The sequence below is a fragment of the Podarcis bocagei genome (assembly GCF_964188305.1).
Source record: "Podarcis bocagei genome assembly, chromosome: W".
In the NCBI taxonomy this organism is placed as follows: Eukaryota; Metazoa; Chordata; class Lepidosauria; order Squamata; family Lacertidae; genus Podarcis; species Podarcis bocagei.
The window spans coordinates 11103733-11123754 of record NC_138131.1 but is presented as its reverse complement, the minus strand read 5'-3'; positions in this window follow the sequence as shown (position 1 = coordinate 11123754).

Here is a 20022-nt window from a genome sequence, read left to right as displayed (position 1 = left end):
TTTTTGTAGATAGTCCTTAAATTTTTTCCAATCCTCTTCCACTGCCTCTTCTCCCAGGTCTCGGATTCTGCCAGTCATTTCGGCTAGTTCCATGTAGTCCATCAGTTGCGTATGCCACTCTTCCAGCGTGGGTAGCTCCTGTGCCTTCCAATATTTGGCTATAAGAATTCTTGCTGCTGTAGTTGCATATAAAAAGAAAGTTCTATCCTTCTTTGACACTCTCTGGCCTACAATGCCCAGGAGGAAGGCCTCTGGTTTCTTATGGAAGGTATACTTAAATACCTTTTTCAACTCGTTATAAATCATTTCCCCAAAAGCCTTCACCCTCGGGCATGTCCACCAGAGGTGAAAGAATGTTCCTTCAGCCTCCTTACATTTCCAACATTTATTATCAGACAGATGGTATATCTTTGCAAGTTTGACTGGGGTCAGGTACCACCTGTACATCATTTTCATAATGTTTTCTTTTAAGGCACTACATGCCGTAAATTTCATACCGGTGGTCCATAACCTTTCCCAGTCTTCAAACATAATGTTGTACCCAATGTCTTGTGCCCATTTTATCATGGCTGATTTAACTGTCTCATCTTGAGTGTTCCATTTAAGCAGCAAGTTATACATTCTTGAAAGCACTTTCGTCTTAGGTTCAAGTAGTTCTGACTCTAATTTTGATTTTTCCACCTGGAAACCAATTTTTTTATCCTTTTTAAAAATCTCTAGAATTTGGGCATAGTGAAACCAGTCTCGCACCTTTCCTTTCAATTTTTCAAAACTCTGCAACCTCCAAGTATCGCCAACTCTTTCTATTATCTCACAATATTTTACCCAGCCACTCTCCATGTTAATTAGTTTTCTGGTCTTAGCCTCCATCGGTGATAACCACCTCGGGGTCTTATTTTCAAGTAAGTCCTTATATTTAGTCCAGACAATGAATAAAGCTTTCCTGACAATATGGTTTTTGAACAATTTGTGAAACTTTACCTTGTCGTACCACAGATATGCATGCCACCCAAAAGCATTGTTAAACCCTTCCAGATCTAGGACATCAGCGTTTTCTAACAAAAACCAATCCTTCATCCAGCAGAAGGATGCAGCTTCATAATACAACCTTAAGTCCGGCAGGGCAAATCCCCCTCTTTCCTTTGCATCTGTTAGTATTTTAAATTTTATTCGGGGCTTTTTGCCCTGCCAGACAAACTTCATAATATCCCTCTGCCACTTTCCAAAACACTCCACTCTGTCCACGATCTGGAGGGTTTGGAACAGAAACAACATTCTTGGCAATACATTCGTCTTAACTGCTGCAATTCTTCCCAACAAGGAAAGTTTCAATCTTGACCAAGTTTCTAAGTCCTTTTTAATTTCAGACCAACATTTTTCATAATTATCTTTGAACAAATTCAAATTTTTCCCAGTCAAATTAACCCCCAGGTATTTCACTTTTGTAACCACATTTAATTCTGTTTCCTTCTGAAACCCATCTATTTCTGAAGGTGTCAAGTTTTTTGCCAAGACCTTAGTTTTTTGTTTGTTCAACTTGAATCCCGCCACCCGACCAAACTCAGAAATTAGTTCTAAAGCTCTTTTTGTACTAGGTTCTGGCTCCTGTAGTGTCAAAACCAAATCATCTGCGAAAGCCTTCAGTTTATATTGTTTTCCTCTGACCTGTATTCCTTCCACCCGCTGGTCCTTCCTAATCAAGTTCAGCAACACCTCCAGGACAGAAATAAATAACAAGGGTGATAAGGGGCACCCCTGTCGTGTCCCTTTTTCAATTTTGAACTCCTCTGTCACCACATTGTTTACTATCAATTTAGCTTTTTGTTCTGAGTAGATTGCTTCAATACCATTTTGGAACGCCCTTCCCACTCCCATCCCTTCCAGGTTTTTCTTCATAAATTTCCAGGATATATTGTCAAAGGCCTTCTCAGCGTCTATGAAAATCAAAACTGCTTTCGTGCTCAAATTTGTCTGTAGTAACTCCAAAACATCAATAATATTCCTGGTGTTGTCAGACAAATGCCTACCAGGGAGAAAGCCTGCTTGGTCCTTATGAATTACTTCGTTTAAAACTTTTTTCAGTCTATTTGCCAAAATATCAGCAAAAATTTTGTAATCCATGTTTAGGAGTGAGATGGGACGGTAGTTCTTAAGTTGAGTCTTTTCAGATTCCAATTTTGGTATCAAAGTGATGAATGCCTCTTTCCACGATTCTGGTGCCCCCTTCCCTTCCATAATTTGGTTACATACCTCCATTAGTGGCTGGGTCAAATATTCCTTCAATGTCTTATAATATTTGGAGGTAAGTCCATCTGGGCCTGGGGATTTGCCTAATTGCATATTCTGAATGGCACTTTCAATTTCCTGTTGTGTTATTTTATAATTCAGGGCTGTTTGTTTATCTTGTGTTAGTTTTTGTAGGCCATGGCTTTTTAAAAATTTGTTTATCTCGGTCTCTACTTGGGGTCCTTGAGTAAACAATTTTTTGAAGTATCTCTGGAAACACTTTCTAATTTCTTCTGGTTTCTGAATACATTCTCCTTCAACCTCCAGATTGGTAACAAAGTTCAATTTTTGTCTCTTTTTCAGCTGCCATGCCAGCAGCTTCCCACATTTATTTGCCGATTCGAATGATCTTTGTTTCATCTGTTTAATTTTCCATTCAACTTCTTGGTTTATCAATTTCACATATTGTGCTTGATGGAATTTTATTTCTCTTAGAACTTCTTTTGATTTTGGATTTAGTCTCAGCTTTTTCTCTCCGTCTCTTATCTTCTCCAAAATCTTGTCCTTTTTACCATTCCAGAGTTTTTTCTTGATGGTATTCTGTTGTATCAGGAACCCTCTCATAACAGCTTTACTCGCGTCCCAGATTATTTTCTTTTCCACCGAAGTATTCAAATTTATTTCAAAGTAGTCTTTCAACGTTTTTTGGGCCTTCTTTACAATCTCCTGATCTCTAAACAAAAAGTCATTCATTCTCCATCTGAAGGATCCAGCTGGTGTAAGTCTCAAGTCTATTTTCAGAGCGTTGTGGTCGGAGCAAGTTTTGGGGCAGATCTCTATTTTTTTAGTCTTAGGTGCCAGTCCTCTAGACATCCAAATTTGGTCAATTCTTGTCCAGGATAGGTGGGCCTCAGAAAAGAATGTTCCCTCTTTACCTAGAGGGTTCTTTGTCCTCCAAATACCAATCAAGTCCATATTGTCTGTAAGTTCGAAGAAAGTCTTTGGTAGTCTGCCATCTTTAGTCAAGTTTTGATTTTGTGACTTATCTATGTATGTGGAGACAACCCCATTCATATCTCCCATCAAAATGATGTTAGTATAGTCAATGTGGTCCAGCATTATCTCATGCAGCTTCTTATAAAATTCCGATTTCCCCTCGTTTGGTGCGTAAATTCCTACTATCAAAAATTTTTCTCCTTGTGATTGTATTTCAATCGCCAGAATTCTTCCTTGTTCATCTTTATACACAAACTTTGGTGCTAGGCTCTCCTTTGCATATATCACTACTCCTCTTTTTTTAACCTTGTCTGATGAAATAAATTCTTGGCCTAGTCTCTTATTGATTAACACTCTCCTGTGGAGCCTAGTCACATGTGTTTCTTGAAGACAAATGACGTCTAATTGTTCCTTCCTCAATATATGAAAAATCCTTTTCCTTTTTTCGGGAGAATTTGCGCCATGAATATTCCAACTAAAAAGCTGCAGAGACATCCTGGATCAATTTGTCAACCAATAGGGTTGTCTCCCTTGTCGTCTATGCCTGGAAGTGGATCTGGTTTTGCACCAGGCGTAGGAGGTGGCCAAGTACCTGCTATTCCTTTCCGAAGGTCCTCCCCGTGATCGTTTAGGAACTTTTCTTGCTCCTCTGCTGTTCTGATTCTTACCTTCTTCCCTTTCAAAGTAAAAGATAGTCCTTGAGGAAATTCCCACCTGTAGGGGATTGTGTTGTTTCTCAGTAAACTTGCCAGATCTTTGTATGTAGTTCTTAAATCCAACAACTGTTTTGGTATGTCTCTGAAGATTTCTGCTGTCTTTCCCTGAATCACCAATGAATTTTTAAAATGCAGGCCGAGTATATTATCTTTTTCTTGCTTGGATCTCAAAATGATCAAGCAATCTCTTGGTTTGTCCTTCTTGGCCACTCTTCCCAGTCTAAAAGCGGTGACAATTTTAAAGTCCTTCTCTTCTGCCAGACCCCAGAACTTGGATATTTCTGCTGTCAAAAAGCCAATCAGATCTTCTTTTTCTAGTTCTGGGATGTTTCTAAGCCTGAGATTACTTTCCCTGTTTTTCAGTTCCGCCATGGACAGGTACGCTTGCTGTTCAGTAACCTGTCTACTCAGTGGTCTTACTTCCCCTCTTAATTCCTCTATCCTCTTTTTATTTTGGTCTGCTTTTGTATTTGCTTCCTCGGCTAATTTTCGATTTTCTGTTGTAATCTTTTCAATGTTGCCTACTGCCTGTGTATTTTGAGCGACTTGATCTGTCAGTCTATTAATTGTAGCTGTCACCTGGTCGAATTTAGCCGCTTGTTCCTCAAATTTAGCTGCTTGTTCATCAGCTTTCTTATTTAATGCTGCCAGCTGATCCAATATTTCTTTAGAAACAGGGTCTAGCCCTCCTGCAGCCATATCCCCAAAAGCTGGCTGTTTGGGTTGTCCTTCTTGCAGACCTGTCACAATTGGAACAGATGATCTACGTGGCTGCACAGGCAAAGTTGATTGCAAGAGTTCAGTTTGTTTTGCTTTCTTGGCAGCCCTTGTTTTTGCTGCACCACTCATTCCACAGCTGTCCAAGTGTCAAGGTCAAATTGTAAATCCCATGGGAAAAGCAATCCAAAAAGTAAACATCCAGACGTAAAAATTCCAAAACAACCAGCAGTTCTCAGAGACTAATAATTCCACAATCCAGCAGGGGGAGCTCCCCAGAAATTAGGGAGAAGGATAAAAAGTTTCCACCATTAAGTTCCCAAAGAAAAAGTTAGGTAAAATCCAAGACAAGGGGGGAGCCCTCTAAATTCACTTTTTAACTGCAGAGAGTAAAAGTTCTTTACAAAGGTGCATGCAACAGTTCCTTTCTTATAACTTACAAAGTAGCCCGATGTGACTTTATATTTTTATATACAGTTGCCGCAGTCTGATGTTACTTTGTATCCAGACAGCCCGAGAGCTGGGTGTCGTAACTTTGTAATCCACAAAAGGTAGAGAGGAAAATCACGGTTTCTGTCCGCTTATAATACAGTTTTAACTTTTCCTTAGCTTTTAAACAGTCAAATCTGAATTTGCAGGGTATATTCCAACTTCTTTTAAACTCCTTTCAGCGCTTCCGCTTTAGTAAGTCTTTGCTCAATACTTTAAACAGAGCCGGAAGACTGACTTCCTTTTTAGCGTCTCCCGCTTAAAGCCGAAATTCACAAATTTAGGTTCAAATAAAGTCTCGGATTTCTTACTCACGAGTATGTTGTTTCAAATCAGATGTTCAAAGAAGAAAGGTCAGTGCTCATCAGCAGCAGCCGCGCGGCTTCACTTCCGCGGAAAGAGCGATGGATTCACAGCACCGCTACCCCCTCCACGTTCCGGAGCCCCTTACGGGGTCCCTTCTGCGCTTCTGAGGTCGCTCCTGGTGCCCGCCGAACCCCACGGCCACGGGCTCACTCTACCCGTGGTTTTTCTGAGTGGGTCGTCGCTGTGCCGCAGCGCACGACCCTTTTCCGCGGAGCCCCTCTTCAGCAGCTGAAGAGGACCGCCATTGCCGTTTCGCGCCGCCTCCGGAAGTCCGTCCTTGATTCCCTAATGAAGCCTCTTTTCAGGTTCTTGTCAATAAACTCCCACAACTCCTGCATCTCCTTGTCCGACATGGCGTACAATTTACCCACTGGGAGCTGAGCTCCTGGTAGTAGGTTGATTTGACAGTCGAAGGGCCTATGGGGGGGGTAGTTTATCCGCTTCCTTCTCGCTGAAAACATCCTGCAGGTCAGCGTATTGTGGTGGTACCTTCCCCTTTTCTCCCACTGCCATTCCTGCTACCTGGGCCACGGCTACCCTCGGGACTTCCCCACCGTGACAGTGTTCCAAACAGTGAGCTGATCCAAAGGTCACTGTCCGCTGGTGCCATGCCACCACTGGATCATGTAGCGCCAACCAGCTCATTCCCAGTATGACTGGTGGTCCTGCCAGTCTGGCTACATGAAAGGCAAGGGTTTCTGTGTGTCTGGAGACCCTCATTCTCATGGGGGGAGTCTGGTGCGTCACTTCCCCTCCCAGGAGTTCCCTGCCATCAATGGTCGTTACTTGTAAGGGGCACTCTAGCGGCAGGAGGTGTAACTGGTGCTCCAGCGCGAAATCCTTGCTGAAAAAATTACAGGAACTGCCTGAGTCCAGCAGTACCTTAACCTTGATTGGGTGCCCATTAGGGATTTCTAGCACCACCTCTATGGCTATGGCTGCTTGGGGGGGGGGGGTCTGGCTTGGGCACTTTTACTGGTTGCTTGCCTGGCTGCTGTGCCCGTTGATCGGCAGCCAAGCGTTGGCGTTTCCCTGCTCCTTAGCGCCCTCCTCCTCACAGTCAGCAGCCCCCACCATTCCTTGCCATGCCTTCCTTTGAGGGCAGACCCTGGCAAAATGCCCTGGCTGTAGGCAGAGGAAACACTTCTTGGCTGTTTTTCCCTCTTCCCCCTCCTTCTTTCGTCCTTCGTTGGAGTTTGAAACCCCCCGCGCTCGTGCCCCCCCAATCTCCATTGGTTCCTCAGGCTGGGAAAGTGGCTCTGGTATTTCAGGAATGCTGTTGTCATGCCAATGCTCTCCTCTCCACTCCCGTCTCTCTTGCGCACGCGCTTCTTGCCGTACTCCAATCGCAAGCACAGCCTTAGTCAGCTGATCCATCAACTGAGGGCGGGGCGCGCAGGAAAGTTCGTCTTTCACTGAGGGGGATAAGCCTCCCTCAAACAGCATTTGCACTGGTTCCGAGCTCAGTTCCCACCCCAGTTTATGGATAAGCATCGCAAAACGCGACCAGTACTCTCTAACTGTCTGGCCCCCTTGTTTGCACGCCATTAGTTCCCTGCGTGTCACACTCTGCTCCACTCCACTTGCGAACATGGCGTCCATGGCGCCAAAATTTTTTCAAAGATCCTTTAGGGCAGCATTCTGCATCGCCATTAATGGCCGGATCCATTCCCTAGCAGCGTCCTGAAGATGCCCGATAACGTAAGCAACTCTCCCCTCATCATCAGCAAAGTCATCATACTGCAGTTCCAGCGTGTACTGTACCTCCGTCCTGAATGCATTATAGTCTCTTGGGTTCCCCCCAAACTTGTGCACTAGTCCCGGTACCTTCTTTGCGATGGGGGTGGGCCTTCCCCGGGCATCCTGAGTCCTCCGTTCATCTAGCCGCGCCTCTAACACAGCAAGCTGCTTTTCCAAATCTCGGTTTCTCTCCTCCAGATTTGGCGCTGCCGCTGCTCCCTCTCCGGCGCCTGCTCCTCCGGTTTGACTCATGATGCTGCCTGTCCTGTCGTGGTGCGCGAGCAACGTCAGGGACTGACTGATTGCTGTAATGGGAATTGGGGTTGCTCGTGCGTAAAGGATGCTGAAGTTCTAGGCAACGTTGCCTGGCTAAACCTTTCCCTGGCTGGACAGCCCTTCCTCCGTGGCTGTGTCAGTCGCTGGCAGAATCCGTCAGTGGGCGTTTCCTGAATTTCTTCCAACATAAAAATTCCTTGACGCCCAGTCTCCGCCTAGCCTCCCTGCGCGGAAGTTTTCTGCGCAGAGTAGGCGTAGCCAGCGGAGGTCCTGGCCTCTCCCCGCTGGTCTCTGTGGAAGAGTCTTGGAGCCCTCTCTCCAAAGTCCTTCCCTGGTCCCCTTCCTCCCCGGTGTCATGCTGATAACCTTCCCCAAAGGGAGTGTTCTCTCTCCCTCTGCTGGTCCCTTCTCCTGCATGGTCGGGGAGCCTTACCTCCACTCTTGGCTCCGATGGCAGTTCCCTGACATCCACCTCCCCCCAGAACCCCCCTCACCTCCGTCCCATTCCTTTGGCCTAAATTCCTCCCTTCCCTCTGACGGTGATGCGGGAAATCCCCTGAAGGAGCTACCCCCATCCTCTGAAGATTCAAACATAGCTCTCCACCTGCTGCTATCTCTTTGATCACCCTCCCAGTCCGATTCCTCACCCTCAGATTCCTCTCCTTCCTCCTCGTCGGACGCCGGAAACCCCACAAACTCTTCTTCCTCATCTGTAGTGCCAAATTGCTCCTCCCAGAACCTCGCTACCGGTTTGGGCTTCCTTGGGAACCTGCTGTGAAACTCCCCCCTGAGATCCTCTTTTTTTAAAAAAATAAATTTTTTATTGCTTTTTCACAATTTTTATAAACACAAACATTACACAATACAAACAAACAAACACATAAACAAACATGTATAATTTCGAGTCCTTTTTTCTTTTTTTTTAAAATAAATATTTTATTCAATTTTCAAACATAAAATAAAAAGCACACAATAAACACACAAATTCCCTTCCCCAAAAAAATAACAAACCAAAAAAGAAAACAGATACAATTACACCCACAAACAATATAGAAAAAGAAAAGTAAAGAAAAAAGAAAAAACACAACTATTCATAACCTTTTTTATATAACTAACTGGACTTCCTCACATCTCCCTTACCCTGCATTCTCTATAATAAAAGTATCAGCAAATTGTTACCATCTTTGATTTCTTATTTTGTACTTCTCAAATGTTATCTTTCTAAGCTTAAAGCAAATTTTGTCAATTACTTATAACTGAAAATAAACATAATATTACTTTAAGTTTCAATTCTTTCTTGCATCTCACTTAATTTTCAATATCTCACAATCAAGTTACTGGAACCATATTTTTCTAAATCGTGCAGTTTCTTAGCATTCATACAATTTATACTGTTTTTGTAAATAGTCCTTGAACTTTTTCCAATCCTCTTCCGTTGTTTCTTCTCCCAAATCTCGGATTCTGCCAGTCATTTCAGCCAGTTCCATGTAATCCATCAATTGCGTCTGCCACTCTTCCAGTGTGGGCAAATCTTGTGTCTTCCAATATTTTGCAATAAGTATTCTTGCTGCTGTAGTCGCATACATAAAAAAGGTTCTGTCCTTCTTTAACACTTTCTGGCCGACAATGCCCAAGAGGAAGGCTTCTGGTTTCTTAGTAAAGGTATATTTAAATACCTTTTTTAACTCATTGTAGATCATTTCCCAGAAGACCTTCACTCTTGGACAAGTCCACCAGAGGTGAAAGAATGACCCTTCAGCCTCCTTACATTTCCAACATTTATTATCAGACAGGTGATATATTTTTGCAAGCTTGATTGGGGTCATGTACCACCTATATATCATTTTCATAATATTTTCCTTCAGGGCATTACATGCCGTGAATTTCATTCCGCTGGTCCATAACCTTTCCCAGTCCTCAAACATGATGTTATATCCAATGTCCTGAGCCCATTTTATCATAGCTGATTTAACTGTCTCATCCTGAGTATTCCATTCAAGCAGCAAGTTATACATTCTAGAAAGTACCTTGGTCTTTGGTTCTAACAATTCTGTTTCTAATTTCGATTTTTCCACCTGGAATCCTTTCTTTCTGTCTAGATTAAAAACCTCTTTAATTTGAGCGTAATGTAACCAATCTCGCACCTTATTCTTTAATTTCTCCAAGCTCTGCAACCTCCAATTGTCTCCAATTTTTTCTATTATTTCCCAATATTTCGGCCAGCCGGCCTCCATATTGATTCTTTTCCGGGCCTTAGCCTCAATTGGTGATAACCACCTTGGGGTCTTATTTTCTAATAAGTCTTTATACTTTGTCCAGACAATAAATATTGCTTTCCTGACAATATGGTTTTTAAACCCTTTATGAACTTTTACCTTGTCGTACCACAGATATGCATGCCAACCAAAAGCATTATTAAACCCTTCCAGATCTAGGACATCAGTGTTTTCTAAGAGTAACCAATCTTTCATCCAGCAGAAAGCTGCAGCTTTGTAATATAACCTTAAGTCCGGCAGGGCAAATCCCCCTCTTTCCTTTGCATCAGTTAGAATTTTAAATTTTATTCTGGGTTTTTTGCCCTGCCAGACAAACTTAGAAATATCTCTCTGCCACTTTCCAAAACATTCCACTCTGTCCACAATCTGTAGGGTTTGAAATAAAAACAACATCTTTGGCAATACATTCATCTTTATAGCTGCAATTCGACCCAACAAGGAAAGTTTCAATCTTGACCAAGTTTCTAGATCCTTCTTGATTTCTGACCAACATTTTTCATAGTTATCTTTAAATAAGTTCAAGTTTTTAGCAGTCAAGTTAACCCCTAGGTATTTCACCTTTTTAACCACATTTAATTCAGTCTCTTTCTGAAACCTTTCTGACTCCAAAGGTGTCAAATTTTTCTCCAAAACCTTAGTTTTTTGCTTGTTCAGTTTAAATCCCGCCACCCGACCAAACTCATGAATCAATTCTAAAACTCTTTTCGTACTAGATTCTGGCTCCTGTAATGTTAAAACCAAGTCATCTGCAAAAGCTTTAAGTTTGTACTGTTTCACTCCAACCTGTATTCCTTGCACCAACCGGTCCTCCCTAATCATATTCAAAAGCACCTCCAGGACTGATATAAATAACAAAGGGGATATGGGGCACCCTTGTCGTGTTCCTTTTTCAATTTTGAACTCTTCTGTCACCACATTGTTAACTATCAATTTAGCTTTTTGTTCTGAATAAATTGCCTCTATTCCATTTTCAAACCCCCGTCCCACTCCCATCCCTTCAAGGTTTTTCTTCATAAACTTCCAAGAGATGTTGTCAAATGCCTTCTCCGCATCAATAAAAATTAACACTGCTTTTGTATTAATGTTCGTTTGCAAAAGTTCCAAAATGTTAATAATATTTCTAGTATTATCAGACAAATGTCTGCCTGGGAGAAAGCCTGCCTGATCTTTATGAATTACTTCATTTAACACTTTTTTAAGTCTACTTGCCAGAATGTCTGCAAAAATTTTGTAATCCACATTTAGGAGTGAGATGGGACGGTAGTTCTTAAGTTGAGTCTTTTCAGTTTCCAATTTAGGTATCAATGTGATGAAAGCTTCTTTCCACGATTCCGGTGCCTTCTTCCCCTCCATGATCTGATTACACACCTCCATTAGTGGTTGAATCAAGAGATCTTTCAATGTCTTATAATACTTGGAGGTGAGTCCATCTGGTCCTGGAGATTTGCCTAGTTGCATATTCTGAATGGCACCTTCAATTTCTTGTTGTGTTATTTTATAGTTCAGAGCTGTTCTCTTTTCCTGGGATAATTTTGGTAGTCCATTTATTTTTAAAAATTGGTCTATCTCAGTCTCTTTCTGCGGCCCTTGCGTGTAAAGTTGTTTGAAGTATCTCTGGAAGCACTTTCTAATTTCCTCAGGTTTCTGAATATTTCTCCCTTCAATCTCTAGGTTTGTAACCGTGTTCAGTTTTTGTCTCTTTTTCAACTGCCATGCTAGCAGTTTCCCACACTTATTTGCTGATTCAAATGATCTTTGTTTCATTAATTTAATTTTCCACTCTACTTCTTGATTTATCAATTTGGCATATTGTGCTTGATGGAATTTGATTTCTCTCAGAATCTCCTGAGATTTGGGTTTTGATCTTAATTTTTTCTCACCATCTCTTATCTTCTCTAAAATCTTGTCCTTTTTTTCATTCCAGAGTCTTTTCTTTATCGTGTTCTGTTGTATCAAAAACCCTCTCATAACAGCTTTACTTGCATCCCAGATTACTCTTTTTTCCACTGTGGTATTCAGATTTATTTCAAAATAGTCTTGTAATGTCTTCTGGGCCTTCTTCACAACCTCCTGATCTCTTAACAAGGTGTCATTCATTTTCCATCTGAAGGAACCGATTGGGGTTAGTCTAATTTCCATTTTCATGGCGTTATGGTCGGAGCAGGTTTTTGGGCAGATTTCCACTTTTCTAGTCTCAGGTGCCTGTCCTCTAGTTATCCATATTTGGTCGATTCTTGTCCATGTCAGATGGGCTTCAGAAAAGAATGTTCCTTCTTTTCCTAGGGGGTTCTTTGTCCTCCAGATGTCAATCAGGTCCATGTTGTCAGTTAGCTCAAAGAAAATTTTAGGTCATCTGCCGTCTTTTGTCAAATTTTGATTTTGTGACTTATCCATATTTATAGAGACCACCCCATTCATATCTCCCATCATAATGATGTTGCTATAGTCCAGATAATCCAGCATAGTCTCATGCAGTTTCTTGTAAAATTCTGATTTCCCCTCATTCGGTGCATATATTCCTAGTATCAAAAACTTTTCTCCTTGAGTCTGAATCTCAATTGCCAAAATTCTTCCTTGTTCATCTTTAAATAAAAACTTTGGTGATAGGCTCTCCTTTGCATAAATCACCACTCCTCTTTTTTTGACTCTGTCCGATGATATAAATTCTTGGCCTAGTCTTTTGTTAATTAGCACTTTTCTGTGGAGCCTAGTCACATGGGTTTCCTGCAAACAAATAATGTCCAATTGTTCTTTCTTCAATATATGAAATATTCTTGTCCTTTTTTCCGGGGTATTCCCGCCATTAATATTCCAACTAAGAAGCTGCAGAGACATCCTGGATCAATCCGCTATTCCCTTGGTGGTGGTGTCTTTTCCTTTTGATCCTCTGGTCCCAAGGGTGCGGGTACAGGTGCTGGTACTGGCGGAGGTGGTGGCCAAGACCCAGGTCCTACTGCTCCTTTCTGAAGGTCCTCTCCGTGGTCGTCTAGAAATTTTGGTCTTCTGCTGATTTAATTTTGAATTTCTTTCCTTTGAAGTTAAAGGATAATCCTTGAGGAAATTCCCACCTAAAGGGAATTGAGTTGCTTCTCAACAATCTTGTTAAATCTGTGTATGTAGATCTAAGGTCCAAAAGTTGTTTCGGGATATCTTTGTAGATTTCTGCCTTGTTGCCTTGAATATCAAGTGATTTTTCGAAATGAAGGCCTAATATTTTGTCTCTCTCTTGCTTGGATCTCAAAATGATCAAACAGTCTCTGGATCTGTCCTTCCTCACCACTCTTCCCAGTCTAAAAGCACTTACGATTTTGAAGTCCTTATCTTCTTCAATGGCCCAGAACTTTGAAAATTCTGATGACAAATAACCAATCAAATCCCCCTGTTCAAGTTCCGGGATGGCTCTCAATCTGAGATTATTTTCCCTATTTCTTAATTCAATCATAGACAGGTAGGCCTGCTGTTCGTTAATTTGTTTGTGCAAAGGTTTTACTTCCACCTGTATTGCTTCAACTTTCTGATTGGCTTCCACAGCTTTTTGATTAGCTTCCTCAGCCAGTTTGCGATTTTCTAGAGTTGCTTCCTGTAGATTCCCGATTGCTTGTGTATGTTGAGCAACTTGTTCAGTCAATTTATTAATGCTGGCTGTGGCTTGGTCAATTTTTGTCGAATGCTCGTCTGCCTTTTTATTTAAACTTTCCAATTGTCCCAAAAATTGTTCTAAAAGTGCAGAAGATCCTCCTGTAGCCATATCCTCTAATGATGTCTGCTCAGCTTCTCCTTCTTGTATCCCTAAAACAGATGGGACAGATGATCTGCGTGGCTGAGAAGTCAGAGTTGTTTGTACTAATTGTTTAGCTTTCGTTTTAGCCAATCTTGCTTTCCCCGTGCCACTCATTCCAATCCTGTCTACGTGCCAAGGTCAAGCTATGTGCAGTCCCATGGGAAAGTCAGTTCCAGAGAGTAAACAGCAAGGCAGCAGAAAATCAAAACAGAAGGCAAATCCCAGACAATTGTAAATCCACAGTCCTCTAGGGGGAGTGCAACAATGTCTCAAAGGAAAGAATAGAGTTGTTCCGCCATTAAAATCCCAGCAGTTTAAAACACGTTGAAAGGATCCTTCAGCTCCCTTTTGCGATGCAGAACTTCCCAAAGTTAAAACAAAGTCTCAAAGAGGTGCGAGAAATAACTTCCCCATTTGTATCCAAATTGTAACGCTCCAATGCAACACTTTCGACAGTTAGCCAGATTCAGCAGTTTGACAGTTCTTTTTGCCTTTAGCCTGACAGCCCGTGAATTGGGCTTCTTTTAAACAATCCAGAAAGAAAAGGGAGGGTAACCAAGAAAAGTAAAACGAAATTGTCTCTTAATCTCTTAAAAGTCTCTTGAAAGCAAATTCAGTTGTTGCACAATAAGCCACACTTTTTAAACCTTTTTTTTTTAAGCGATTCCAGCTTGTCAAAATCTTTACTTTAGTTCTTTAAGCACGGTCGGGAGACGGACTTCCTGGTTGCATCTCCCGCTTTCAGCCAAATTCAGTCTCTTTAGTCCCAAGATTTCTTAATTTCCCCTTACTTACGGGTTTGTAGTTTTAAATCAATTGTTCCAGGAAAAAAGGTCAGCGCTCATCGGTAGCAGCCGCGCGGCTTCACTTCTGCAGAAAGAGCGATCAACTCACAGCACCGCGCCACCCTTCCACATTCCGGAGCCCCTTACGGGGTTCCTTCTTCGTTTCGGGGGGCGCTTCTGGTGCCCGCCGAGTCCCACGGTCACAGGCTCACTCTGCCTGTGGTTTATCTTTATGGGTCTCCGCTGTGCCGTAGCGGACGACACGTTTCTGCGGAGCTCCCCTTCACAGAGCGAAGAGGACCGCCCTTACCGTTTCGCGCCGCCTCCGGAAGTCGAGTCCTTTTTTCTTAAACCTTACTTCACCGACTTCCCCATACCTCCCCTTTCTGCATCCCAATTTCCAAATTTGTTTCAGCAAATCCTGCCCCTTGGTTTTATCGAATTTTCCCTTATTCTTTTCTTATACTTAATCTTTTACAGCTGTAATCCCTTTTTTCTAAAACCTCAACATTTTAGCATTCATTAATTTAGCAATGTTTCTTAAGATAAATTTTAAATTTCTTCCAGTCTTCATCCGCCATCTCTTTCCCCTGGTCACGGATTCTGCCGGTCATTTCAGCCAGTCCCATGTAGTCTATCACCTTCATCTGCCATTCTTCCAGAGTGGGTAGATCTTGTGTCTTCCAATACTTTGCGATGAGTATTCTTGCTGCTGTTGTAGCATACATAAAAAAAGTTCTGTCTTTCTTTGGCACCAAGTGGCCGACAATGCCCAAGAGAAAGGCCTCTGGTTTCTTAGGGAAAGTACATTTAAGTACCTTTTTCATTTCATTATATATCATTTCCCAGAAAGCCTTAATCTTCGGGCACGTCCACCAAAGGTGATAAAAAGTACCTTCAGTTTCTTTACATTTCCAACACTTATTATCAGGCAAATGGTAAATTTTTGCTAGCTTGACTGGGGTCATGTACCACCTATAGATCATTTTCATAATATTTTCCTTTAAGGCATTACATGCCGTGAATTTAATACCGGTGGTCTACAACTGTTCCCAGTCAGCAAACATAATGTTATGACCAATGTCCTGTGCCCACTTAATCATAGCAGATTAAACTGTTTCATCTTGTGTATTCCATTTCAGCAACAAATTATACATTCTTGACAGATTCTTAGCATTGGGTTCTAACAGTTCTGTTTCTAGTTTTGATTTCTCCACCTGGAAGCCAATTTTCCTGTCCTGTTTATACACCTCCATTATTTGATAGTAATGGAGCCAGCCTCGTACTTTAGACTTCAATCTCTCATAACTCTGTAATTTCCGTTTATCTCCCTCTTGTTCCAAAATTTCCCAATATTTTGGCCATTTGGCCTCCATGTTAAGTTTTTTCACGGCTTTAGCTTCCATTGGCGATAGCCAGCTTGGGGTTTTATTTTCCAAAAAATCTTTGTATCTGATCCAGACATTATATAATGCTTTCCTAACAATGTGATTTTTAAAAGCTTTATGCGCTTTAACCTTATCATACCATAGATATGCATGCCATCCAAATACATTATTAAAACCTTCCAAGTCCAAAGTATCTGTATTCTCGAGGAGCAGCCACTCTTTCATCCAGCAAAAAGCTGCTGATTCATAGTACAGTTTTAAGTCCGGCAGGGCAAATCCCCCTCTTTCCTTTGCATCTGTTAAAATTTTAAACTTTATTCTGGGTTTTTTGCCCTGCCAGACAAATTTCGAAATGTCTTTCTGCCACCTCTTGAAACAGTCCATCTTGTCAAGAATTTGCAATGCTTGAAATAAAAATAACATTCTAGGCAATACATTCATCTTAATAACTGTAATTCGGCCTAACAAGGAAAGCTTCAAATTTGACCATATTTCTAGATCCTTTTTAACTTCTGTCCAGCATTTCTCATAATTATCTTTAAACAAATTCACATTCTTAGATGTCATATTAATCCCCAAGTATTTCACCTTCTTGACCACTGTCAACCCTGTTTCATTCTGGAACCTCTCCCTTTCCATAGCTATTAAATTTTTCTCCAAAAAAGTTTTTTGTTTATTGAACTTTAATCCTGCAACTTGACCAAATTCTTGAATTAGTTCTAAAACCCTTTTCGTACTAGTGTCTGGCCTCCCCCCTGAGATCCTCATCCCTGATGGTCTCCGCTGGAACCCACGTGTTTTCCGACTCAGGTTCCCCCTCCCAAGCCACCAAATACTCCACTACCCCTCCTCTCAATCTTGAATCAAGTATTTCCATGGCTTGACTGCTGAGTTCCCTCTCCTCTATGCGTGGGTGAGTGGGGACCTCTCTCTCTCGCCCCGGAAATTCCAGCCCCTCCCTGGACAGAGAGAGTAGGGACCTATGGAACACCGGGTGTAGTTTCATACTGGTCGGCAACTTGAGCCGAAAGGCCACTGGACTGACCTGCTGGGTTGCCTCGAAAGGTCCCAGCCGCCTGGGCAGCAATTTCTTGCACCCTCCCTTGAAAGGTAACCCCTGGGTTGACAACCACACCCGGTCCCCCACCCGTATGGTTTCTCCTTCCCTGCGGTGCTTGTCTGCATGCCTCTTATACACTTCCTTGGCCCTTTCCAAGTTCATTTTAAGTTGTTGGTGTAAGGCTTCCATTTCTTCCACAAACTGCTCTGCTGCTGGCACACTCCACCTCTCCTCCCCACCCCATGGGAAAGCCCTGGGATGACACCCGTAATTGGCCATGAACGGGCTCATCCCCGTGGACACGTGTTCCGCGTTATTGTACGCAAATTCTGCCAGCCCCAGTTTATCCACCCAGTCGTTCTGCCTCTCGCTGACATAGCAGCGTAGATATTGTTGGAGTATACTGTTCGCTCTTTCCGCTTGTCCGTTGGTCTCTGGGTGTCTGGCCGTCGAGAAGCTCACCTCGACTTCCAGCAAGAACCGGGAAGTTCACCTCGACTTCCTCCAGAACCGGGATGTAAATTGCTTCCCTCGGTCGGACAAAACCCTCAAGGGGGCGCCATGCAGTCTGAAGATGTGATCCACAAACAGCCTGGCAGTTTCCTCTGCCGTCACCGCATGCGAGCAAGCGATAAAATGGCACATTTTTGTTAACAGGTCTACAACCACCATGACAGCTGTTTTCCCTCTCGATTTGGGCAAATCTGTCATAAAATCTATGGACACCACCTCCCATGGTTTTCCCGGTGTGGGTAAAGGTTCCAGTAGTCCCGCGGGCACCGCCCTCTCCCCCTTTGCTCGCTGGCAGCAGTCACACCCTCGTACGTACTCCCGTACATCTTCCCTCACCCTTGGCCACCAGAACTGCCTGGTGACCAGCAACATGGTCTTGTGTTGACCGAAATGCCCCGCCGTCGGGTTATCATGGAGTTGTTTGAGTACCCTTCTCCTCAAGTCATCCCCTGGTACATATAGTGCTCCCCTGTAATATAGTACCCCATCTTTCTCCTCAAACCCCCCATGGTTTCCCCCCATGCCTCTGAGTTCCCGGATTTTCGTTTGGGCGAGCTCGTCGTCCCTCGTCAGTCCTACTAGTTCTCGTGTCTCAACTAACACTCCCCCCCCACACCCATCGGTTCTCGGGAATCACATGTCGTGCTTCTGGTGGTCCTTCTCCTTCCAGATACTCCGGCTTCCGGGAGAGGGCGTCTGCTCTGACGTTTTCCTCTCCCGGCACGTATCGAATCTCAAAGAAAAACTTGGAGAATTCTTGAGCCCACCGCACCTGTCGTTGGTTGAGTACTCGTGCAGTCCTCCAGTACTCTAGGTTCTTATGATCCGTGCACACCTGGATTTTGTGCTGCGCCCCTGGATCTTGTGCTGCTCTTCCGAAGCAAACGCCTTTTTTAGCCTTTCGAAAGATTGCTGTGCCTCTTCTGTCCAGACGAACTTCCTTTTGCTACTGAGACAATCGGTGATGGGTGCGGTTAAGTGGGCGAAGTTCTTGATGAACTTCCGATAGAAGTTCGCAAACCCCAGGAACCTCTGCACGTCCTTCCGGGTCTTGGGGGCCTTCCATTCCAGCACCGCCTGCACCTTGCTTGGGTCCATAGCTAGGCCCTTGTCCGACAACCTGTATCCCAGGAACTCGACCTCTCGTGCGTGGAATTGGCACTTCTCCAATTTGACCCACAACTGGTGTTCCTGTAGCCTCTTTAGCACTTCCTGAACGTCCCGAACGTGTTGCTCCTCATTGTCCGAATAGATTAACACGTCATCTAGAAAGGCCACACAATTCTTGTATAGCAAGGATTCCAACACATGGTGCATGAAAGATTGAAAACAGGCAGAGCCTGATTGTAATCCAAAGGGCATAACGAGGTACTCAAAGGCTCCTAGAGGGGTGAACATGGTGGTTTTCCATTCATCCCCTTCCCTCATCCTAATCAAATTGTACGCCCCCTGAAGGTCCAGCTTGGTAAAGATCTTTCCCTTCCTCACCCGGGTTAAAATATCGTCAATCCTGGGCATTGGGAAGGTCACGGGTTCTGATACAAGGTTCAAGGATCTGAATTCTACGACCAATCTGGGCTGTTTAGTGTCCTTTTTGTCCACAAAGAACACTGGACTGCCTCCCACCGTCCTTAATTCCCTTATGTTTTTTTTTTTTTAATAATATTTTTATTTGCTTTTTTTCCAAGGTCAGAATGCATCGTCAATGACACAACAGAAGCGATTTTACAGAAAGAAAGAAAAAATTAAATACAAGAAAATTCACTTTTCCAAATCTTTTTTCATAATCAACTGGACTTCCCCACATCTTCCATCCCCTGTTTTCTTTGCAATAAAAAATAAACAGCAAATTGATACCTTGTTTCATGTGTTTTTGTACTTTCATCTAATTATATACTCTAAAATTTAAACTTTTCACAGTCATAACTTAATTTCCATCATTTTCCGATCTCAATACTGAAGCATGTTTTTCCCAAAACTTAGCAAATTCTCAACATTCATATAACTTATAATGTTTTTGTAGATAGTCCTTAAATTTTTTCCAATCCTCTTCCACTGCCTCTTCTCCCAGGTCTCGGATTCTGCCAGTCATTTCGGCTAGTTCCATGTAGTCCATCAGTTGCGTATGCCACTCTTCCAGCGTGGGTAGCTCCTGTGCCTTCCAATATTTGGCTATAAGAATTCTTGCTGCTGTAGTTGCATATAAAAAGAAAGTTCTATCCTTCTTTGACACTCTCTGGCCTACAATGCCCAGGAGGAAGGCCTCTGGTTTCTTATGGAAGGTATACTTAAATACCTTTTTCAACTCGTTATAAATCATTTCCCCAAAAGCCTTCACCCTCGGGCATGTCCACCAGAGGTGAAAGAATGTTCCTTCAGCCTCCTTACATTTCCAACATTTATTATCAGACAGATGGTATATCTTTGCAAGTTTGACTGGGGTCAGGTACCACCTGTACATCATTTTCATAATGTTTTCTTTTAAGGCACTACATGCCGTAAATTTCATACCGGTGGTCCATAACCTTTCCCAGTCTTCAAACATAATGTTGTACCCAATGTCTTGTGCCCATTTTATCATGGCTGATTTAACTGTCTCATCTTGAGTGTTCCATTTAAGCAGCAAGTTATACATTCTTGAAAGCACTTTCGTCTTAGGTTCAAGTAGTTCTGACTCTAATTTTGATTTTTCC